Below are 21,527 nucleotides of genomic sequence, written 5' to 3' on the forward strand. Positions count from 1 at the left end.
CTCGATTTAAATGAATGATTAATGATTATTTAAAACATTACTCCCGGGTTGCCTAGCAAAAATTAGCCGCAATTACCTTTAATTAAATATTTATTTATTTATTTATTTTAACGAATTGCAACTATATGTTTTTAAAGCGAATTAAACGTCATTTGAAAGAAAAAGATGTGAAGAATGTAAAAAAGAATGGTTGCCAACTCTCAGTCATCCGCAACCTCCAAGTTACCAGGTGTAAACAGGTATGTTATTGTTAATTATTTACGCTAGTCGTGTTTTTCAAAAAATTATAAACCAAATTGAAGTTAATTTTTTTCCGTACACAATAGTCGCACTGCGTTCTTGTTTACAACATGAAGCAGCGCGCGCACTCCTTCTCTCTCGTTCACACTCATCCAGACTGAAAATAATTAGTTCAAATAATGGCAACCACTACTTATTATTATTATTTACAGGCAATCATGATCGTATACAGAAAAAATTAAACTTCAATTTAGTTTATAATTTTTTTGAAAAATACGATGAGCGTAAATAATTAACCCCATAACATACCTGTCTACACCTGGCAACTTGGAGATTGCGGCTGACTGAAAGCCGGCAACAATTTTTTTTCATATTCTTCACATCATTTTCTTTAAAATGATGTTTAATTCACTTTAAAAAAATATAGTTGCAATTAGTTAAAATAAATTAATTATAATATATCAAATTAAAGGTAATTGCGGCAAAAATTTGCTAGGCAACCCGGGAGTAAATGTATTAAATAATCATTAATCATTCATTTAATCGAGTTTCATTAAAAAAAAAGATACCCCCAGAAATCAGCTGCCGGATCTTGTACTATTAAGGTTACCAAAATATTTTCGGGTACGTCAAGAAAAAACTGTACTTTTTTTTATTACTTAGAAATATAAAGACACTAACATTAAATTGAAATTGTTTTTAATATCGTTAATTAAAATCCAGACTTTTTGTAATTCAAAAAATAGTCATTTTTTTCAAAAATGGCCACGATACTGAAACCCTTTATCAAACATATCAAAGATATGTTTTTAATGTTTAAACGGCATATAAATCTGTTTGTTTTTAAGTACATGTTAAATACATTTAAACAAACACCGTTGTGACTACCTATTTACTGGTTTATTGCGCTTCTACCCGGATAAGAAGCACCAGATTAGAAGAAATGTTGGGAGACACCAAACTTTAAAGCCAACTGGGAGACTCGTTATTTGAACAATGGTGTTGTGATAAGATAGGCCACGACAACCAGTCAGAATGATCGTCATTCTGATCGATAATATCAAGCGCTGATTCGATCAATCAGGAGTTTTTCATCGCTACCATCTGGCCAATTATATAAAGACCGTGTTTGCACGGCCTGTCAGAATACTATAAATGGAAAAATCCAGATAATATCGGGTTAAAAAGAAAGAAAAGATGATCAACGCAAATAACTTTGTCCGCTTCACCGTAGCTGACCGCTTCGATTAGGTTATGAAATTCGGCCGGATTCCCTGAGAAGCTAAAACTGATTTTTTTTTAAATATTGAAGTTTTGGAGCCGATTACTAGTCAAGATCCCAATTCTGACCGCCAATAGCAAGTTAAAATGATTTTTTAAAAACCACTTCGAATTTTAAACTTTCTCTGACCAAGTACCACTATTATCAAACCCAGAAGCTCTCAGAACAAAAAGCTTTTCTAAGAACCAACTTGTTAAGATTGTCTTAACAACCATAAGATTTGTCTTAAGTCAACCCAAAGCTGACATTCTCGACAGCCGACCAAATAAACGGCCCTCTTCAGGACCACTAATATATATCTTGCCATTATTAGGAGACAATACTTACATAATTCTAAACAAAGATAGAGAACACCGTACTTACACTGCCCTAGAACAGGGAAAAGAAGGTATTATTATTTTTTAAATAAATTCCCTCCTTTATAATATTAAGTCAGTATGAACAGATTTTTAAATCGTTTTAAAACTGTTGTTTTTTGTATTGTTCATTTTGAAAAGAAATTTTCAAAAAAAGTGTAAAGTGTTTTTTAAACGACGCATAAATACAATAGTAAATCGGTAGATAAATTCTATCTACAAAAATATTTTTAATTTTATACTCTAAATAAGATATATAATGTAAATTAGTTAAAAAATATCAGTGTTAGTTTTACGAAACTGAATTTTAGAAAACTTTTCTTTAGTCTGGTTGGAGAATAACATTTAAAAACCCGAACGTTTGTGAAAGTATATGCTCAAGATGTCGAAGAAAAAGGATGCAAAACATTCTCCGTTAAATTAAAAGATTCTTGCTTATTCTATCGGTACTCTTGAGTACCTAACAGAACTCTTATTATTTTATCCTAATTAATAATGCAAATACTTAAATTATTTGTTTTACTAAGAGATTAAATTAGAAAGAAAATGTCATTTTAGTTAAATGAGAGTAACAAGTTTATTGTAAAAATGATGACTTTTATTGCTGACTATATTAAACTTTGATTTACGAGTAACGTTATAAATGATTAATTATAACATAAAGTAAACAAAAACGTGATGGTATGTCGTGACTGAAAAATGCATAATACGATAAAAACAGGAAAGTGAAATCTTTATAATGTATTTCAATTTTATTTAGCCATATAATAATTTTCCTATAAGCAAGAAGAATCTTGTAATATAAATAGAATCTGTGTAATATAATATTCGAAAAAACCAAATTACCAAATATTGTTTTATATAAACAGAAAAAAATAAAATTTGTATTAAGTAAATAAAAATTATTTATTTTATTAAAACTCTAATTTAATAATCAGATATTCCTTCCTAAACTAGCCCTTTTTAGTTAGGAAAATCCTGTTAAAAATGAGAAAAATATTTTCTAAGAGTTTAGTTTTAATCTCTTACGTTCCTTTTTTTCTTTTTTTTTACATTGCTTCTAACTGATTAAAATATAAATACTATATTGGCCAATTAAAATTAAAAAAAGGAATATATATCCGGTCTACAGTCAAACCTCCCTAAATCGAACCTCCTTAAAATTAGAATAACTACCTAAATCGAATATGCACTTTGTCCCCTTGAAAAATCCTCTTTAAATAGGATTAAAGCACCACCTCCTTCATTCGAAAATTTCGAATGGAAATTTCGAATTTTCACTCGAAAATTTTGAGGTCTTGATATACATATTATTTCTTTGATGAAAACTTTTTTTAAAGTTTTCTTTCAATAAAGAATTTACATACTGTACAAGATTTCCAAAGAAGCATACACTAGATAAGTAACTGCCTTTGCTAGGACTTGAACGCTGGAACTCTCGACTTCCAAATCAGTTGATTTGGGAAGACGCGTTCACCACTAGACCAACCCGGTGGATTAAGATACTGTATGCCTAATGTTAATCAACAACATGTTTCAGCAAAAAATTTTGTGATTTATGGATAACTGTACTGCGCATAATGATATTTCCACCACTGAACAACATTACAGTTTAATCTCTGCCTGCCTACACAACGTCAAAACTTTAACCCCTTGAACAAGAAATTATAAAAAATTTTAAAACTCTCTACAGAAAAGAAGTACGTAAAATTATAGAAGGTATTGAAGATGGCAAGAAAACTATCTGTACAACTATCTGTACTATCTGTACGTTTCTGTACATATAAATAGAAATACGTTGTGAGTGATTAATAATCAATTCCCAGTAAAAATTACTGAATAAATTGATGAAACTTTGTGTACACGTTCTTCTTAACGCTGTAAATGCACACTAAGCAAGGATTTTGTGAAATTCCGTATTAAAAGGATTAAAATGGAGTAACAATTAGACTTACTATTTTTTTAAATTTTTAATAAACATATTTTTTAAAAATAAAGATATCAATTTGATTTTTAGTGAATGTAATCTTTATATGAATATCTAAAAACTGATTTCTAGATTTTTTGAAATTCTATCTTAAAAGGGATTAAGAAAACATTGGCGGCTAGTAGCTAAAATTAGTGGAGATGCTGCTCCAGAAGATTCTTTTTTCTGGGCCTTCTCAAGGCCGTGGTTAAAGTTTTCTATAAAATAAAAGAACCGAAAAAAATTAATCAAATACATAGATATACAAGTATACAGATATTACTGATAATATTTTTTAGTATTATCAGATAATAACTTAATAAAATGTCCGCTTAAAAACACAACAGTCCAATGGTGCTTAATTTAAATTTCTATGTACACAGAAACAAATACATAATTAGTTTTTACTAATTACCTTTTCTTTTGCCCTTCCAGCTTGTTTTTGGCCAGATTTGACAATCAAAGAGCCCTTGCTTTCAGCCATGTTCTGGTCACTGCTGAAAGAGACAACTAAACTACTTTCATATTCTTTTCACCGACTGAACTAGAAAAGGAAACGAACAAGGAACGTTCCACACAAACGCGGAATAAAAAAAAACTACCTTCCACCAGCACGCCAGGGTTGGCACTGTGCGAGCTACAGTGCTCTCTTACTCGCAGCCTCGCGTGAAGCTTCCTATGTGCGCATGCGCACAACAGCCAAATACCACGCCATTAGAACTGTGAAGCGAAAAGCTCCATAAAATGATTTTTGTATCTTTTTCATAAACTGGGGAATGGCTACTAACATTAAACTTAAGGATAATATATTGTACAAGTATAACAAAAGAATTAAAGGAAAAAAGACTCATTGTATTAAATGTCATCAATAATATCAAGTGGATATACGGAGTGCTGCAGTTCCACAGTGCCTTTACGCGAGCAGCCACTGGAAGAAATGAAAAAATATTTCTAACAATGATTGCAAATTCTCCCCACTTCTGATTATGTTAAACGAGAAATTCAGTAGATTTGGGCTTGTAAATGCTCTTCAGACAACCCATTTTCGGGTTTTCTAATTTTGATTTTTTAAGAGGTATTAACAATGTTCAGCGCGGCGGCTCAACCAACACGGCCACTCTACTGTTACTATACGTGCGACTGCAACTACCACCTGTTAATAAACTAAAAAACAAAAAATTTATCGCGACGGGAAACGCAAGTAAACATATAGCTCAGGCTAAGCTACAATGGGGATGCTGATATATATGTATATACATATATACCAGCATGTATATAATCTAATTAACAAGTTAAATTAATCTATTTTAATTTATTTATTTTTAATTGATAAAGGTAGGAAATTAAAGAAAAATAACAAAACAAGGTTTAGCATTTTTTTAAATATATGTTTAAGTAGCTAAACTGTTTTTGGTAATTGGAAAAATGTTCATTCTTTTTAAAAGTTGAAAATCTTTCACCCAAATAACGGATTTTGAATAAATGTTTTTTAAAGTTTTAATTGAAAAGGTTAAAGGAAAAAAGGTTAAGGGATAATCCCAATAAAATTCTTATGAAGATTTAAAACTATTCCAATATTGATAAAGTTTCGTTTAAAGAAAGAGCAATGTTAAAATTAATAGTCAAATTTATAGATTCTAACAGTAAAATTTAGAGAGCTCATATCTTTTGAGTTGAAAGGTTAAACGTTAAAAGGATGTACTATCCTTTACTTCTTTGATAAGATGTCACACTGTATTCATGTTGATAACGCTTCATTAAAAAATAACTAAAAATAACCATGGAGATCGGAAGATCTCCATACCAAAGTGGTAGTCTCTCGGCCTTAGGTCCAAAGTTCGAATTCTGGTCAGGCATGACATTTTTCATATGGCTACAAATTTTTAGTTTCATAGTCCCATACATAAGATTCTTTGTAAGTTTATGTGGTGAATTGATTTATCAATAAAAAATAAATTGAAAGAATAATTTTTTTATTTAAAATAATAATAAAAAAAAGAAATAAATTTTATGTAGCTACAAATTTCCAGTTTCATATTCCAACACATAAGTTTCTTTGTTATTTTATGCGATGAATTAATTTATTAATCAAAAAAAGAAAAAAAATCAAGTTCCTGAAGTTTTCGTATAATGAAAGTATAAAAAGGAAAACATATAAAAATCAAATTTTTACTTGCTATAGTGTCGAAGGAGAAGCGGTTAAATTGACATACATTTTCTTGTTAACTTAATTAATCACAGAACCATTAATTTTCAGAAGGCTAAGAATTTTCAAATAAAAATATACTTTTCTTTTTTAAATATTGATAAATATAAAATATGTAATTAAAAATATATACATAAAATTTATTACTAAAAAGTTGGCCAATTAGTCCCGTTTTCTTTGACCAACTGAAAAAAAAAACTATCAGCAGGATTAAACAAAGATTTTTTTTTTAAATTTGTAATTTATTAATTAAAAAATTTATAAGCCCTAAAATAAATAAAAAATTAAAATATTTTTTACAGCAAATATATCATCATAAGTAACTTTTAAGTTACCTAAGTCACTCAATATTTTCCGGCCTCCGTGGCGCGAATGGTAGAGTCTCAGTCTTTCATCCGGAGGTCCCGGGTTCGAATCCCGGTCAAGCATGGGCATTTTCACACACTCTACAAATCAGTCATCTCATCCTCTGAAGAATGCCTAAAGGTGGATCCGGAGGTTAAAAAAAGAAAAACGTCACTTAATATTTAACTTGTTTTCACATTTTATACGCAATTCATTTCATTACAATGTTTTATTAGTTTACTCGTTTTTTACTTTTACTTTCATTTGGGACAGAAAAACTTGATCAGTACTATGAAATTGATAAAATATAACGAATTAATATATTTAATACGGAGTTTTTAAAAAAAGACGTTTAACCTGTGGCTCAAAGATAGAGATAGCTAAATCCTGTTAACGCGTACTAAGGACTAATATAAAAAAAGTCTTTAAACTTTTGGTGTTTTTTTGTTAACCTCCGGGCCCATCATTAAGTATTTCTTCAGACGATGAGATGAAGTAGCAATTTTGTAGCGTGTAAAAAAGCCATCTCTGACTGGAATTCAAACCCGGTAACTCCGGATGAAAGACCGAGATGCTACTACTTGCGCCACGGAGGTTGGCAAATTTTGATTGTTTAAAAAGTTACAAAATACTTCATATATCTAGAAATCAAGCTGATAAATATAACAATACTTAATTTGGAATATAAAAAAATATTAGTAAAATAGGGAAGTAAAAGAAACTATAAATAAAAAGGATCGAAAAGTAGAAAGAAAGAAAAAAGATTTCACTTATTTAAAATATAAAATTATTCAAAGTATAAATAACAGACAATTTGTTATGGACAAATGTTTCAGAGGTCGCAGTTTTGACTTCCGGGATCACAACAGTATAGAAAAAAGATATCTATTTTGAATAATTTCACTACTAAAACAACTACCATACAATGCAGTGTTCATATGTATCTTTCACTAACCAGTATTACTGAAGTCACAACTTAGTTTAATACATTCCTAATTATTATTATTATTATTATTACAATGAAACGTCGCTTTCCTTTTTAATGATTAAGTATTGTTGAATAAAAAGCCTCAACTGGAAATTAAGTCTTATAAAATATTAAATTGAATTCAGGTAACCACAGTAGGAATCATTTGTACGTTAATCGATATGTTATATACTCAGTTCGAACGGATCAAATTTTTTAATTAGCTTTAAATACACCCTACTGCCTAACAACAATGATAATCGTAAATAATTGCACACATTTATAATATACAAACATATTAAAACAATTGGCTGATAACCTACTTCCAACGGTTCGGGCTGATTTTTTTTTTATTCTGTTCGTAATAACTCAAAAATATGTCATCAAGCGTCATCGGATCCCAAACCTGAGTCTCCGCTGAGAATTCGTCAAGAAATTCTCATTTATTACTCAATTGAGGAAATTTACGAGGTTATTACTCACAGGAAAATCACTTTGAAGGTCTTTCAATGTTTGATAACATATCTGCTGACCATTCCAAGCAGAATAAAATAAAAATCAGCTCGATACGTCCAATAGAACGTCTACACGGACTGGAAATAGATTTTGAACATGTAAATAGATGGAAATATATTTTTACATGTTATCGGAAAGGAAAGAGAAAAACAGGAAAGTTGGTGGGGGTGAGACGTGTTGTAAATGGAACATGTTTATAGCAGATTTTTTAAAATTATATAATAACATTATTTTGTAAAAATAACGCTGCGGAGCAGCAAGGGGCTAATAGTAATACATATATAGCAATATCTTTCATGAATTTAATGCACTTTTTTACTATAATAATAAAAAATAATTTTCAGATTGCAGATGTAAACCGATACATTATTAAACAGTAAAGAATCTTGGATTACACGGTAAATTGCGTTTTCTTACGACTTGATAGTTATACAATACACATAACGTCTTAAGAAGTAACATCCTGGAAATGAAACTGTATGAAATAAAATTATTATACTACTAACGACTAAATCCGTATTTGGTTCTCATCGTTTTGTTAATTAAACAACTTTGAATGCAGTTTCACTCTATGTTATTGTTTTATTTTTTAATGGCTACTGACCACAGCAGTCTAATGTATTTAAAATTATTAAGAAACTAATTACTTCGCGTAAATGTATCGTAGGATATTATATATATAAATAAAAGTATAAATTAAATTAAACTGTTTAATAAAAATGAGTACGTTTTATAAAATAGGTCAATGTTGTACTATATTAATTTCAGTTTTACTTTGCGCGCACGCGCAAACAAACACACACACATTGGTGCGTGTTAACAAATAAAATTCATTTTGTTATCTATTTATATGATTATTTTTAATCAATGTTTCAAAAAGAATGTGTGTTTATATATATATATATATATATATATACATATAATTTTTTTTTTGTATTTTACTGGAAAATTTTTAAAATTGAGTTTATATAGATCTCATGATTAAAGGACCATTAAAATTTAAAAAGATCGTATGTTTATTTAGACTTTTTTTGAGCCAACGTGTATAATCTCAATTATGTTAAATCTATCAAAACCTTTATTGTAAAACGAAGAAATAAATTCACTCAAAAAAAAAAGTTTTATATATATGATATTTGAGATTTTTTAATTATTTCAAAAAGTCAAGTATTCATCTTTTTTCTTGATTTAAAAACAATTCTTTTTATGAATAATTAAAAAAAGCAAGTACATTAAGATTTTTTTCATAACTATTTAAAATTTTGTAAAGTACAATAAAAGAAAATTTATTTATCTTTCTTAATCGGTTTCAACAAAAAAAAAGTGGAGATCGTCAATTTGAATGTATTTACAGTCTTAACTCTCCATTAAATAGATCGAAACTTCGAGAATTTTATTTTCTATTTTATAGAAGAGCTTCCTCCGGTGGTACCATCCAAAGTTTTGTTTCGCATTACATAACTAGAAAATTTTTTAAACTAAAGAATAACATTGCCTTTGTAGACGATATATATTTGTTTATATCGTTGGTTATTATTGAATTTCTATAGCAAATGTAATTCCTGATGTAAGTTTGATGTTCAAAGAATTTTCAGGGAAATTCAAGAAAATGTTTAAAACATTGTAAAAACAAAATAAATTTTTGCATTAAAAAAAGTCTTAGCTCTCATTGTAAAAGTATCTTCATGTTGTATGAAGTCTGAATTACATTTTTTACTAACATCAAAATGCATATTCCTTACGATTTATGTTTCGTATAATCAGCGATTTTTATACAGGCAACGTTTTTATGTACGCCGAACTATTCTTAAAAACGAAAATAAACCAAAAAAGGTAAATTAAAATAAATGTTTATAATAATAGTTAAACCAATTTGTAAAATCGTTCCATAAATTAGAAAATTATTTTTTTTACGAGTAAAATTCTTTTTTTAATTTCCACTTTTTGGGATCAGCGCCAAATTAACTGTTTGTTTGTTGTCGATATATTTGTTTTTTCCAAAAGTCAAATTTTTAAAAATAATTTAAAAAAATAATGGCACTTTCAAAATTTCACAGCCCAAAAAAAAAATCAATAATTTAGTTTAAATATCATGTTAAGCTAGGATTATGTTAAATACATAACAAAACTATAGGATAATATTAATTAAACGAGATTAGCAAGAGAAGCAAACATAGGTTACGATGTTTTGTTAGATTACGTTGATTCCACATACTGACGCATCGTATGTATATCAACATAACCTTTTTTTTCTCGTTTAGCCTCCGAGAATGACAGTAAGGTATTACTTCAGAGCATGAATGAGGATGATATGTATGAGTATAAGTGAAGTGTTGTCTTGTATAGTCTCAGGTCGACCATTTCTGAGATATGTGATTAATTGAAATCCAACTACCAAAGGAAATTGGTATCCACGATCTAGGATTCAAATCCGTATAAAAATAACTGCCTTTACCAGGACTTGAACGCTGAAACTCTCGACTTCCAAATCAGCTGATTTGGGAAGACGCGTTCACCACTAGACAAACACGGTGGGTTATATCAACATAACCTACCGTCGCTAAACTCGTCTAATTAACGTTAAATTTACAAATTATATACAACTTATTAATAAAGCTATATTTAAGCTAATTTTTTTATTTATTTATTTTTTTATTTTTAGCTGTAAAATCCGAAAATGTACTAAAAATCTGACTTCTTTTAAAGCCATTTTTTATTTTTTTTTAATCTTCAAACACGTTTGTTAAGGTGAAAAAAATTAATTAAAAAAAAAATTAAACAATGGTTTTCTTTTAAACCAAAATTACTCTATAAAGTAAAAAATAATTTTTCAGTGATTATCAGGTAATCAAAATAATTTTCAAATTTGTACAAAGAAAACCATTGTCCGCTCATAAAATATTACTTTGTCTAATCATTTTAATTTATGTTCACATTTTTACCTTTATAGGTTCTCACAGAACACCTATTCGAATTCTTCAGTAATATTTTATGAACGCAAGATACTTTTCTTTTGACAAATGTTAAAAATTATTTTGATTATCTTATAATCACTGAAAAATTGCATCTACTTTTTATAGCAATTTCATTTTAAAAGAAAACCATTTTTTTATTTTTTTATTTATTTATTTGTTTATCTTTTAGTCTCTCGTCCATAATGGTTTATTCAAATGCCATCAATTCATTCACACTGGTTTATAATTTTTTTTTCATTGTATCCAATTATACTAGCGTAGCGTACTTTCATAAACTATATTGTAATACAAAAAATCCACATAATAAAATTTAGAATAAAATTATAACACGCTGAAATATACTGATATAATTTTTTTTAGTTTACCAAAGTAAAAATATTTACTATTATGAAGAGTACTTTGTCCAACCGTCTTTTACGTTGTGTTGCAGTTTATTTTTGTTTCGTATGCTTCGGTATTATTTTTTGTTCCCACGAAAACCTTTACTATCCTCACACGAAGAAAAATGATTTTGTTAAAATAATAAGACGGGGTGACAAATGATTTTGTTATAGTAACAAAATTCATTTACTTACGAAACAAATACGTTTGTAGTCGTAATAAAATCAGATAACTTTTTTTTTTTTTTTTTTTTTTTTACCTCCAGGACCACCGTTAGGTACTGCTTCATTTGTAGCGTATGTGAAAATGCCATCACATACATATCATTTTCACACGCTACAAATCGTTCATCTCATCCTCTGAAGCAATACTTAACGGTGGTCCCAGAAGTAAAATAAAAAAAAATCAGATAACTTACAGTTAAAAATCATTAACCACAAGTTATAGTAGTAACAAATCCATTTTGTTAACGTAACAAAATCGTTTTGCTACCACAACATCCCTTAGTTACCGAAACATATGATTTGTTATCCGTATGTAAACAAAGAGATATGTTATCACAATGGCCACCATATTGTATTTAGAACGATATTAAATAATGTCCGCCAGATTGTATTTTAAACGTCATTAAATATGCTACATTATATTGTTATAAGAACCAAAGCTGTGTGCAAAATTTCAGCTTGATTGGATACTAAATTTGACCTGTACAGGATTTCGAACATAATATAAGAAAACCATTGAAAAAATTCGTACATAATTACATTCAAAATCGATATCATCTTTAACTTTATTGATTATCAGCTACTATAACTTAGTAATACTGAGATCATTGAAATAAATGACCAAACAACTGAAATAAAAATAAAGGTCCACGTTTTAGCATACATTAATTATGTATTTTGTTAAAGTAGGAAAGCTCGATAATTGTATGTTCCAAAAACGGGATAAAGATTACTTTGTTCCGTTTTCCTGAAAATGCAAACGACGAATTTGTTGCGTTTAAACTAGTTCCTAACATAAATATTTAAAACAGAACACTCTTTAGTTTGATTATATATTGTTTTTTTTGTTTTTTTTTTTGTAGTTATTACAAAATTAGTAATAAAACTCAAGTTTTTTCTTTCGTTTATATTCAAGTATTTTTTTTTTTTTAAATAAAGATAAAAAGCTGATGTCTTTTTTCTTTAATCACTGATGATGAAGGTCACATTCCTAAACATTACAGGTTCTTTAACAAAATTAATAATACCTTTTATAAACTAAGAGAAATTTGAAATTAATCAGAAGATATCTAACGTGAATATAAATAAAATAAATACCCAGATGTTATAAATTATATATATATATATATATATATATATATATATATATATATATATATATATATTTATATATAAGTTTTCCATTTTGTACAAGCATAAAAAATCTCGTTTAAATGGATACAAGAAAAAAATTCAGAGCATTTTACTCGTATATTTGTTAATTAAGGAGATTCAATTTTTTTTTGAAGATTACTTCACCATATATAAGCTTGAAGCTTGTGCACGGGAATATGAAATGGAAATTTTTTTATGATTTTTGAACTAATAATTTAAATTCTTTAAAATCTTTTAATTCTTAAAACCAATTTTATATTCTAGAAATCACAAGTCCTGTATGTCACAATTTTTAATCACCAATAAAATAAAGCCAACTTCAAAAACCAATTTTTTTTCAACTCTTCTTTAAATTTTAACTTAAAGGTTTCTGTAGAATATTATAAAAAATTACCCACAAATAACTTTTGATTTGGTGCTAACTTCAAAAGACAAAAATTAAAAAACCTAAAAAGATATTTGCTTATTAGTAAAGATTTTTTTTCGTAATTTTCTTGTATATAGTTTCATTTTAATTTTTATTTAAAATGAGATCTACAATAAGTGCCGATTATTGCATGAAAAAACTGTACCAAAGAAATGCAAAAATGAGAAATCTGCGCCTTGATAAAACTAAGAAACACAATACAAAGAAATGACGACAAAAGATGTTGCTAAAGAGTACGAGGTAAGATTGTTTGGAATGTCGTCTGGAATGCGGAATTATCTATTATTTTATACAAGTTATATGAATTTTTTTTTTAATTCTCACGTAAATAAAAAAAAAATGTAGTAAATCAGAATAAAAATTTTCAAACAACTGTTTATAAAGAAATGGAACTAAAAATTATAATGCTATAACAATCCAAACATTATTTGGTATTATTGTTTAGAAAACAAGAATATCTTCAAATAATAATTTTCTATAAAAAAGCTCGTTTACTTTAAGTTATATGGCAAAACCTTAGAACGGAGCCATCACAAGAACTAAAAAAAGTAAACAAACGTTTTTTTAAAAAATCATATAAGCTGTTCACTTTAATGAATAATAAAAATAAACACATATAAATAGAAAAAATATTTTCTACATACTAGTTAAATTGAAAACCTAAATATCTTAAAATAAAAATTAAGTACCGACTTCTAACTAATAGTACAATCGCTAAAACACCTATAAAAAACAAATTTCATGCAATATGAAGGTCATTTTATTTATTTAAAAAAAAACCAAACTAACGAATTTAGTAACTCAAAAAACCCTTAATTAGAAGAATTTAAAAAAACAATGTATATCTATTATTTGGTTTTTGAAAAGATTTCAGGAATACGACTTATTTAAATAAATTTTAAATAATTTACACACACAATTATTAGTTTTGTTTAATTTACAGAACAATTACGATCACAATTAATGAATACGGTAGAAAGTATTCAAGAAATCCTATAATCCATCTAACAAATAATCTTTTTCCATTTTTGGTTTAAATATTAAAATATGAAATTAAATTTTATTGTTTAAAACTTACCCTTAGCGATGAAATTATGATAAAATCAAGTACAATTAAACACTTTAAAAAAACTAAAACAATAAACAAATAATAATAAAAAGATTAATTAATTAAATAGCAAGAAAAGAATAAATTTCGAACGCACACAATTTCAACCGAAACGCTCACCGCCTGAAAGGCAACTGAAGACAACTTGTTTGTTAGTTCGCGTTATCAAAACAACCTCACTGTATCCGTACTCACTCACACAGTAGGTCGGTTGCAATAAAAGATGGTTGTTACGCTCACTGGACTCTGTCCACATTCGCTTAGTACTACTTCTTATTAGGTTATATAGTATCTGCAGAACGTCCTCTACAAATAAAAATCCTACCTTAATATTGAAGACACATAAGCAATATTAACATATTTGTTAATAAACTAATTATGGGCATACATACGAGCATATTACACATTCTATAATGTAGTTAAGAATTCAATTTACTGATAAACAAACTTCCTCTCATTGTTTTTTCTTGTATTAAACATACATTAACATATACCCTCTATGTCATCACCTTGCATCCTTCCCCCTCACAAAGCAAGCTTCCCCTCATTATAATCAATTTGTAACAATAATAGGAATGACAAGCTACATTAAGAAAACATTATTTCCCTGATTATTAAATTAAAGCTTTAATCGATGATTAAAAAAATTAATTGACCCTAGATTTTTTTACTTGTAATTTAGAAGAAGGTATAACGTAATAAAGAAAGTTATAAATTTTCTCTTCTTGCCCTCAGCAGCAACAATCTATCAGTATAAATTCAATTTAATTGTAAGCGAAATTCATGTTTTTTTTTAAATTTTTTTTTAGATTGTGTTTTTTTATAAAATAATAGATACATATATGAGAAAGTCTTTCATTTCCCATTACCAATATATTACAAAAACCTTAACGTACAATATAGTACAACATCCATCCAGCCATCTCTCAGTTTTTTAAACTAATCCCTGTCTTACATAAACAACAATACCAAATTTCAAATTAAAGTTTTCCTGAAATATACAACAAATATAGGCCAACACATACACGTACACACAAATGGCTTTTAATTTAAATTTTAATTAATAATTCATTAAGAAAAAAAGTAATAAAAGTTCAAGACAATAAGCTGAAACAGTAAAAAAAGCTGACAACACAGTTATAGGACTTTCCCGTCACGCGGCCTTTTTCTGATGCACGGCCTACACACACAACTTAATTTAAAATATTTATCATTTTATTTAAATATTTTTTGTTTATTTAAATATTTTTTGTTTATTTAATTCAATGATTTTAACTAAAACGCGTGCGCATACCGTATTTCATTTGGGCAGGTGTAGCGGTACTTTTTTTCGGACCATTTTTAACCACTCAGGGGCAACCGGTAATCACCTAGAAGACGCTGCCTCGGTCGACCCTGAGCGACGTGGCTTTAGATTAGCTCACCCTGTGTATGCAGCTAACAACCACCGCTTCTGGTTGCCACGACGCCCCTTCCCAAAAAAGCTACCCTTTCCGTCCGTATACCCTAATCAAGGTGGGTGTAGCGTTACTAGCGGCCTCTTTAAATACTTTTTACACTTTAAATATTATTCTTTTATTTAATTCTACCGCTCACCTGTGACGTTACAAGATAGTAGACTAGATCGTAGATATTGGTGTTCTTTAGTAGTTGGTTTTCAATTAACCTCACATCTTCAGGGATGGTCGACCTGAGATTATATTTCATTTACATTCATACATATCATCCTCATCCATCCTCTGAAGTAATACCTGAACGGTAATTCCCGGAGCTAAACAGGAAAAAGAGAGAGCACTGTGAAAACGGTGTATTTTTGTGAGACAAAGGACAAATACGGTGATATTACACCGTAAGGGCCTTTCGGTGGTTCTGGAGGCAAAACAGGTAAAAGAGAGACGACTACAGCAGCTATACGTCAGTACTACACTAGCGCTCCTTGTGGTGAGAGGGGTAGTAACGACGCAGTATATACAGTTAGACATTAGTTTACTTAGAACATTTTTTGGAGTGGGGGTGCGATTTTTCAAAAATTTTTTTGGAGATATTATTGATTTTTAATTGTTAACAAATGTGTTTAAGAAAAATATAACCTTAATTAGGCGAAAACTCGAGATACTGGAGGTGATCTTGCTCTGCAGCCTCACATCCTAGACCTTTTAAGTTGAAAATTTAATGGCATTAATGCCCGATACATAAAAGTAATCTGACCAAGTTTGGTCAAAATCGGTCGAGTAGTTCTGGAGATATAAGATGATTTAGAGTGCGACATCAAACACACACACACACGTGCATACAAATAACCGGAAAATTTCATCCGGTTTTTGGGTTTTTTGGGTTGCTTAGGTGTTAAAACGTAAAGATCCGGTGAAAACTGCATAAACCCAAATTGGACCGATTACAATACTTTCCTTTCTAAAGCTATATAGCTCTGCTATAACGCTAGACAGGAAAGAAAAAGTATATAACTTATTTCTACAGGTATTATCGTCATATTTCCTCCCTAATAGCCAAATAGGTAGGGAGATTATTACTCCGTAATAGTTTTAAAACTGTTCCTACTCTGACAAGACATCATTTTGAAAAACTATTTTCATTATACCGTGTAGGCAAATGTTACAGGTTGGCTATCCGCATTCAGTGTTCTATTGATTCATCGTACTAAAAAATTTCACCGAGAATTCTACGCTCAATTTTATTTACCAAAGTTATGCATGCCTTCCTATTCCTCTGTTATTCCGTTAGCACATATTTTTCAGATAATTCATTGTGGATTTATTCTTTGCAAACGGTTGTGATTCGTTAATATCTCCGATCACAGATTCATAAATTTGCATTAGTCTTCTTATGAAATCATTAAACGTTTAAACGTTTTTTCTATATAAGTCAGGTATTAAAATAACAACTCGAATATAAGCAGTAATTATTGAATTAACAAAATTATAGGATAATATTAATTAGACGAGGTAACGAGCGTAAGTTATGTTTTGTTAGATTATGCTGATTCCGTTTACTCACGCATCGTAAGTATATCAATAAAACATAACCTACGCTCACTTCGCTCGATAACCTCATCTAATTAAAGTTAATTATACAATTTCTATAAAACTTATTTTTATTGAAATTATTTTACTATTGTAACTCATTTATTTCATTATTGGAGAAGTTTAAGCTGTGTAGTCCTACAGTAGGAAATAACCTAAAGTATAACTAATTATTTTTTTTAATTCCACTTTTTATTCGCTTAGATAAGCATGACATCAAAATAATGGAATGGTTTTCTAATTCAGATATTTCCTTCATTAATATTCTAAGAGAATTACCATCTCGTCCGAAACAATATATTGGTAATATTATTTTTTATAAATTCTATATCAAGATCTGAACCAGATATTCTAATCATGTATTCGGGTATTTCGTGATTCATTTTTTCAATTTGCATTAAAATGTTAATATATACAATATAAAGTTTTGTTTTTATAAAAAAACGTTAAAAATATCCTTCTGCAAACGTTGACCTCCTCCGCTCAGTGAAAGGAGCTGTGTCGCCAGGTGAAGTCAGGGTCCTCTCCGCGCGTAAGGGACAGAGTGAGGACCTCCAAATCCGGGTGCGGGCCGCTGAACGGATAAGCAAGGATATTTCTGGGAAGGTCGAGGGCACCACTAAGGCTCTGACAGGAGGGTGATAGGAGGGTCCACGTACCTATTAAGGATGTGGATGTACTCACCACTCAGGATGAGTTCATTACGAAGTTTCGGAAAATCACAGGGGAGTCGGTGTCGATCGAAGTTATGTCCATGCGACCGGCCTATGGTGGGACGCAGGTGGCCACTGTGGCTGTGCCGCCCATCCTTGCGGATAAATTATTGGCTGATGAACGTATCCGTATCGGATCGGTGGCTTGTAGTGTTATGAGACGTTCATTTGACGATATTTGTTTTCGCTGCTGGAAGCCGGGCCACAGAGCCAATTCGTGTACCAGGCCAGATCATAGTGGCCACTGTTTCACATATGGCGAGGCCGGTCATCTATGGAAGGACTATCGGCGAGAGGCTCGGTGTCCTTCCTGTCATTTGCATGGACATACACCAGGGGGTAGGGGATGCAAGGCAACATGAAGATGCGGCGCCTGCTCGGTGCTGATGGATGTCTGTGAGGGAGAGCCCAGTCCAGGAAGGGAGGGAGGCTTCGGCGTTCACCATCAATGATTGGCGGGGAGTCCTCCGCAGCGCCTCTGGGGGAGGGAATGTAAAACCGTAGCCCCGGTGGGGGATCCCCTTGGGGGTTCCCCACTAGAGGTAGGGCATTAAGATCGGAGTCCCGGTTAGAGGACCCCTTTGGAGTCCTGTTGAATTCCTGTCTATTGGAGTCCTCTCATTAGAGGTGTGGCATGTACTGAACCGAATCCCGGCTACCTGGGTGGGACTTTGTGTTCGGCCGAGGTAATTTGAGGCAAAGGCATTCCCCGAAGCTGAGTTATGCTTAGATGCTTGTCCCGGCTCCGGGGAGCGGGGTAAATGAAGACAGAAATAAACGTTAAAAATATAAATAAGCATATATATATATGCTTATTTATATTTTATAAATATATTTTATAAATATTTTATTATATATATATATATATATGAGTTATTTTGGCTTGATGATTTCGCCATGCTTGAAGCTTGTGCGTGGGAAATGGAAATGGAATTGTGTAGTGTATGAAAAATGCCAAGCGTGACCGTGTTTCGAACTCGGAACGTCCGGATGAAAGGCCGAGACGCTACCACTCCACCACGGAGAACGGCTGACTATAAATATTTCTTTTCTTTTTTTTTAAGAAAAAATCATAGATATGTAACGAGTAAAATGAATATTTATTGTGACTTTTTTTTGGGCACTTTAATTATAAGTAAATTATGGAATTAGTTAACATATTCATCCGTCCGCCCGATTATTTACATTATGATTTGTGAAAGGTTCTTCCGGAAATTTCGTTACCTCTTTATCTTATTTCTCTTTATCTAGATATTTATTTATCTTTATCTCTTTATCGTATCTTATTTCTTTCGTACTTTGTTATCTCATTAATTTCTTGATCAAATAGGAAGATGAAACACTTGACAAAAAATTTATTAGATTTAACAAAAAATTATTATTTTCTTTACGATTTTACACAAATATTTCATAATTTTCAAAACCAAATTATTTTTCATTATACTACTTTAATAAAACTATTTATTAGAGAAATTTAGCACGAATTGAAAAACGGTCCTAATTTTTAATTATCTTCTGTCAATCTTTCTACATAATCAGAATTAAAAATTCAGGATCTGCTGAACTGATATTAATTTTTTTTATGTATTTATCAAACTTTAAAGAAGTTTTTTAAACGGGGTAAATTTATCTAGATAATTATTTTACTGGATGAGCGATAAGGCTTGAAGTTAGATCATGGCTTATTTTACTGAATCAACCTTCGTATGATACCTCACGAATCGTCTACTAAACCACATTCTATAGACCTATGAGATAGCTGTACGGTTACCGCAAATGAAATTAAGAAAATAGATTGAATTTTATTGTGATATAACATTCTTCAAGTAATTAGGTAAACTATTCTAAAAGATTTAATACAAAACTTTTTATGTTTCACGAATTTTGTCAGTGAATGAAGACATAATTTTTCGTGATAAATTTAAGTAAATGTAGATTCTTTTTAATAAATATAAAATTTAAATCAACAACTTGTATTTTATAGTGTCACTTAAAATCAACAGTTCTCTAGCAAAAAGTTGTATGATTTTCACAAGCGAAATTTTTAAGATAAACTAAATTGTTTTTTGGTATTTTTTAATTTCTCAAAATCGGGCACATAGTTGTATAGATATTAAAATTTTAGTAGAAAATTTTTAAGTTTTACATTTTAATACGTAGTATGTGATGTCATTTTCTGTAGAAAACGCAATGTATTAAAAGAATATTATAATTCGAGGAAAACATTATTACTGATCTGGCAATATGTAAATGATAGTGCGATATCGGCCTCATTGATTTTTGGAAAAGCAAGGAGGAATTTTTAATTGGTTATGATGTCCAACTATGAGCTCCAGTAGCTATAAGACAACGGCTGGAATTGCTTTTATCCCCTCTTTCTACATAAGTAGCCACGTCCACTATCCGTTTCTTCATAGCTTATTCCGTTTCTGCGCACAATATCATACCACCAAAAATTGTTTACTTCTCGTGATGCTTTTATTTTCACCATTATCTTTACTTTTCACTCAAAACTGAAAAAAAGGCCAACATTTCAATTTTTGCTTTTTTTGATTGCTAATGATGCAATTTTTGCATCATGCTATCTCAATTCTGTTTTTTCTCTCTCATCTCTTACGCGGAATTAAAATACGACTGGAAAAACTTGTATTAACAAAATTTTCTGAACGAATCTATATTTACCAGTCGTTTAATAGGATTTAAATTAATTTAAAAAAAATATATTTTCAAAAAAATAAATTTAAATTAATTATAATTTAAGTTAAAACAATTTACAGGATTGAAATTTTAACAGTTTTCGCTAAGTCTTCACTTGCAATATTTGACGATTGAGGCTTATAATGAATTATAAAGTTCAGGTATTTAAATTTCATAAGGATGTGATTTGCTAAAAGAATCAGATGTGTACACCACATGACTTCCTTGTACGCCTATTAAATTGCATATAAACATTTTTTTTTTTAAATAAAAAGTATATAAAATTTTAATACGGTTCTAAATTATAATTTTCAATTAATATTAATTAATCAGATGTTTCACCATATCCGATGTGGACACCATATGACTTCCTTGTACACCTATTAATTTACATATACACATTTTTTTAATATGAAAAGTATGTAAAATTGTATTTCATTAATAACTTCCGATATTTGTTCATTTTTTTATAATGATTATTATTGAATTACTATATATTGTAAAACCTTATTTTACAATCAGAGGTTAATAATTATTAACAAATCAATTTATTTAAATTAAAAAAAAAGTTAAAAAAAAAGGAGATGAAGTTTGATTCAAACCGATGTGCTTCCTCTTATAAGATCCAAATATCTCATTAATTAAAATTTCATTTGGCTATAACCCTGGAACCGATGGAAATAAGTACCACCATGATACATCGTTGAAAGCTCTCAATGAGGGCTTATTAGGGCAGTTACAAAAAGATCCAAAATCGAAATTTTTTCGGATTTTGTTTTTTTCTGGACACTTTTGGTTCAGTCGATTGCAATCAAAAGGGGAGGGGCACAACTAGATGTTACAACAGTCCTTCATCTAGAATTTCAACATCCTACGTCTAATCGTTTTTGAGTTATGCGAGATACATACGTACACGTACGTACGTATA

The 21,527-nt window shown here is 29.7% G+C and overlaps 1 protein-coding gene across 3 annotated transcripts in view; it reads right to left on the reverse strand.

Moving 5' to 3' along the window:
• LOC142329054 (putative fatty acyl-CoA reductase CG5065) overlaps nt 1–14,306 on the reverse strand; it is a 256,610-nt gene extending 242,304 nt beyond the window's left edge. For 2 of the 3 annotated variants that reach the window (XM_075373334.1, XM_075373333.1), the window contains exon 1: nt 14,119–14,297. The gene's annotated coding sequence lies outside the window, so the exon portion shown is untranslated. Of the gene's footprint in view, nt 1–14,118 lie in introns of all 3 variants that reach the window. The other variant, XM_075373335.1, reaches the window with a different exon arrangement.
• Nucleotides 14,307–21,527: the final 7,221 nt, after the last annotated feature.

This window comes from Lycorma delicatula, chromosome 8, assembly GCF_047948215.1.
Source record: "Lycorma delicatula isolate Av1 chromosome 8, ASM4794821v1, whole genome shotgun sequence".
Lineage (NCBI taxonomy): Eukaryota > Metazoa > Arthropoda > Insecta > Hemiptera > Fulgoridae > Lycorma > Lycorma delicatula.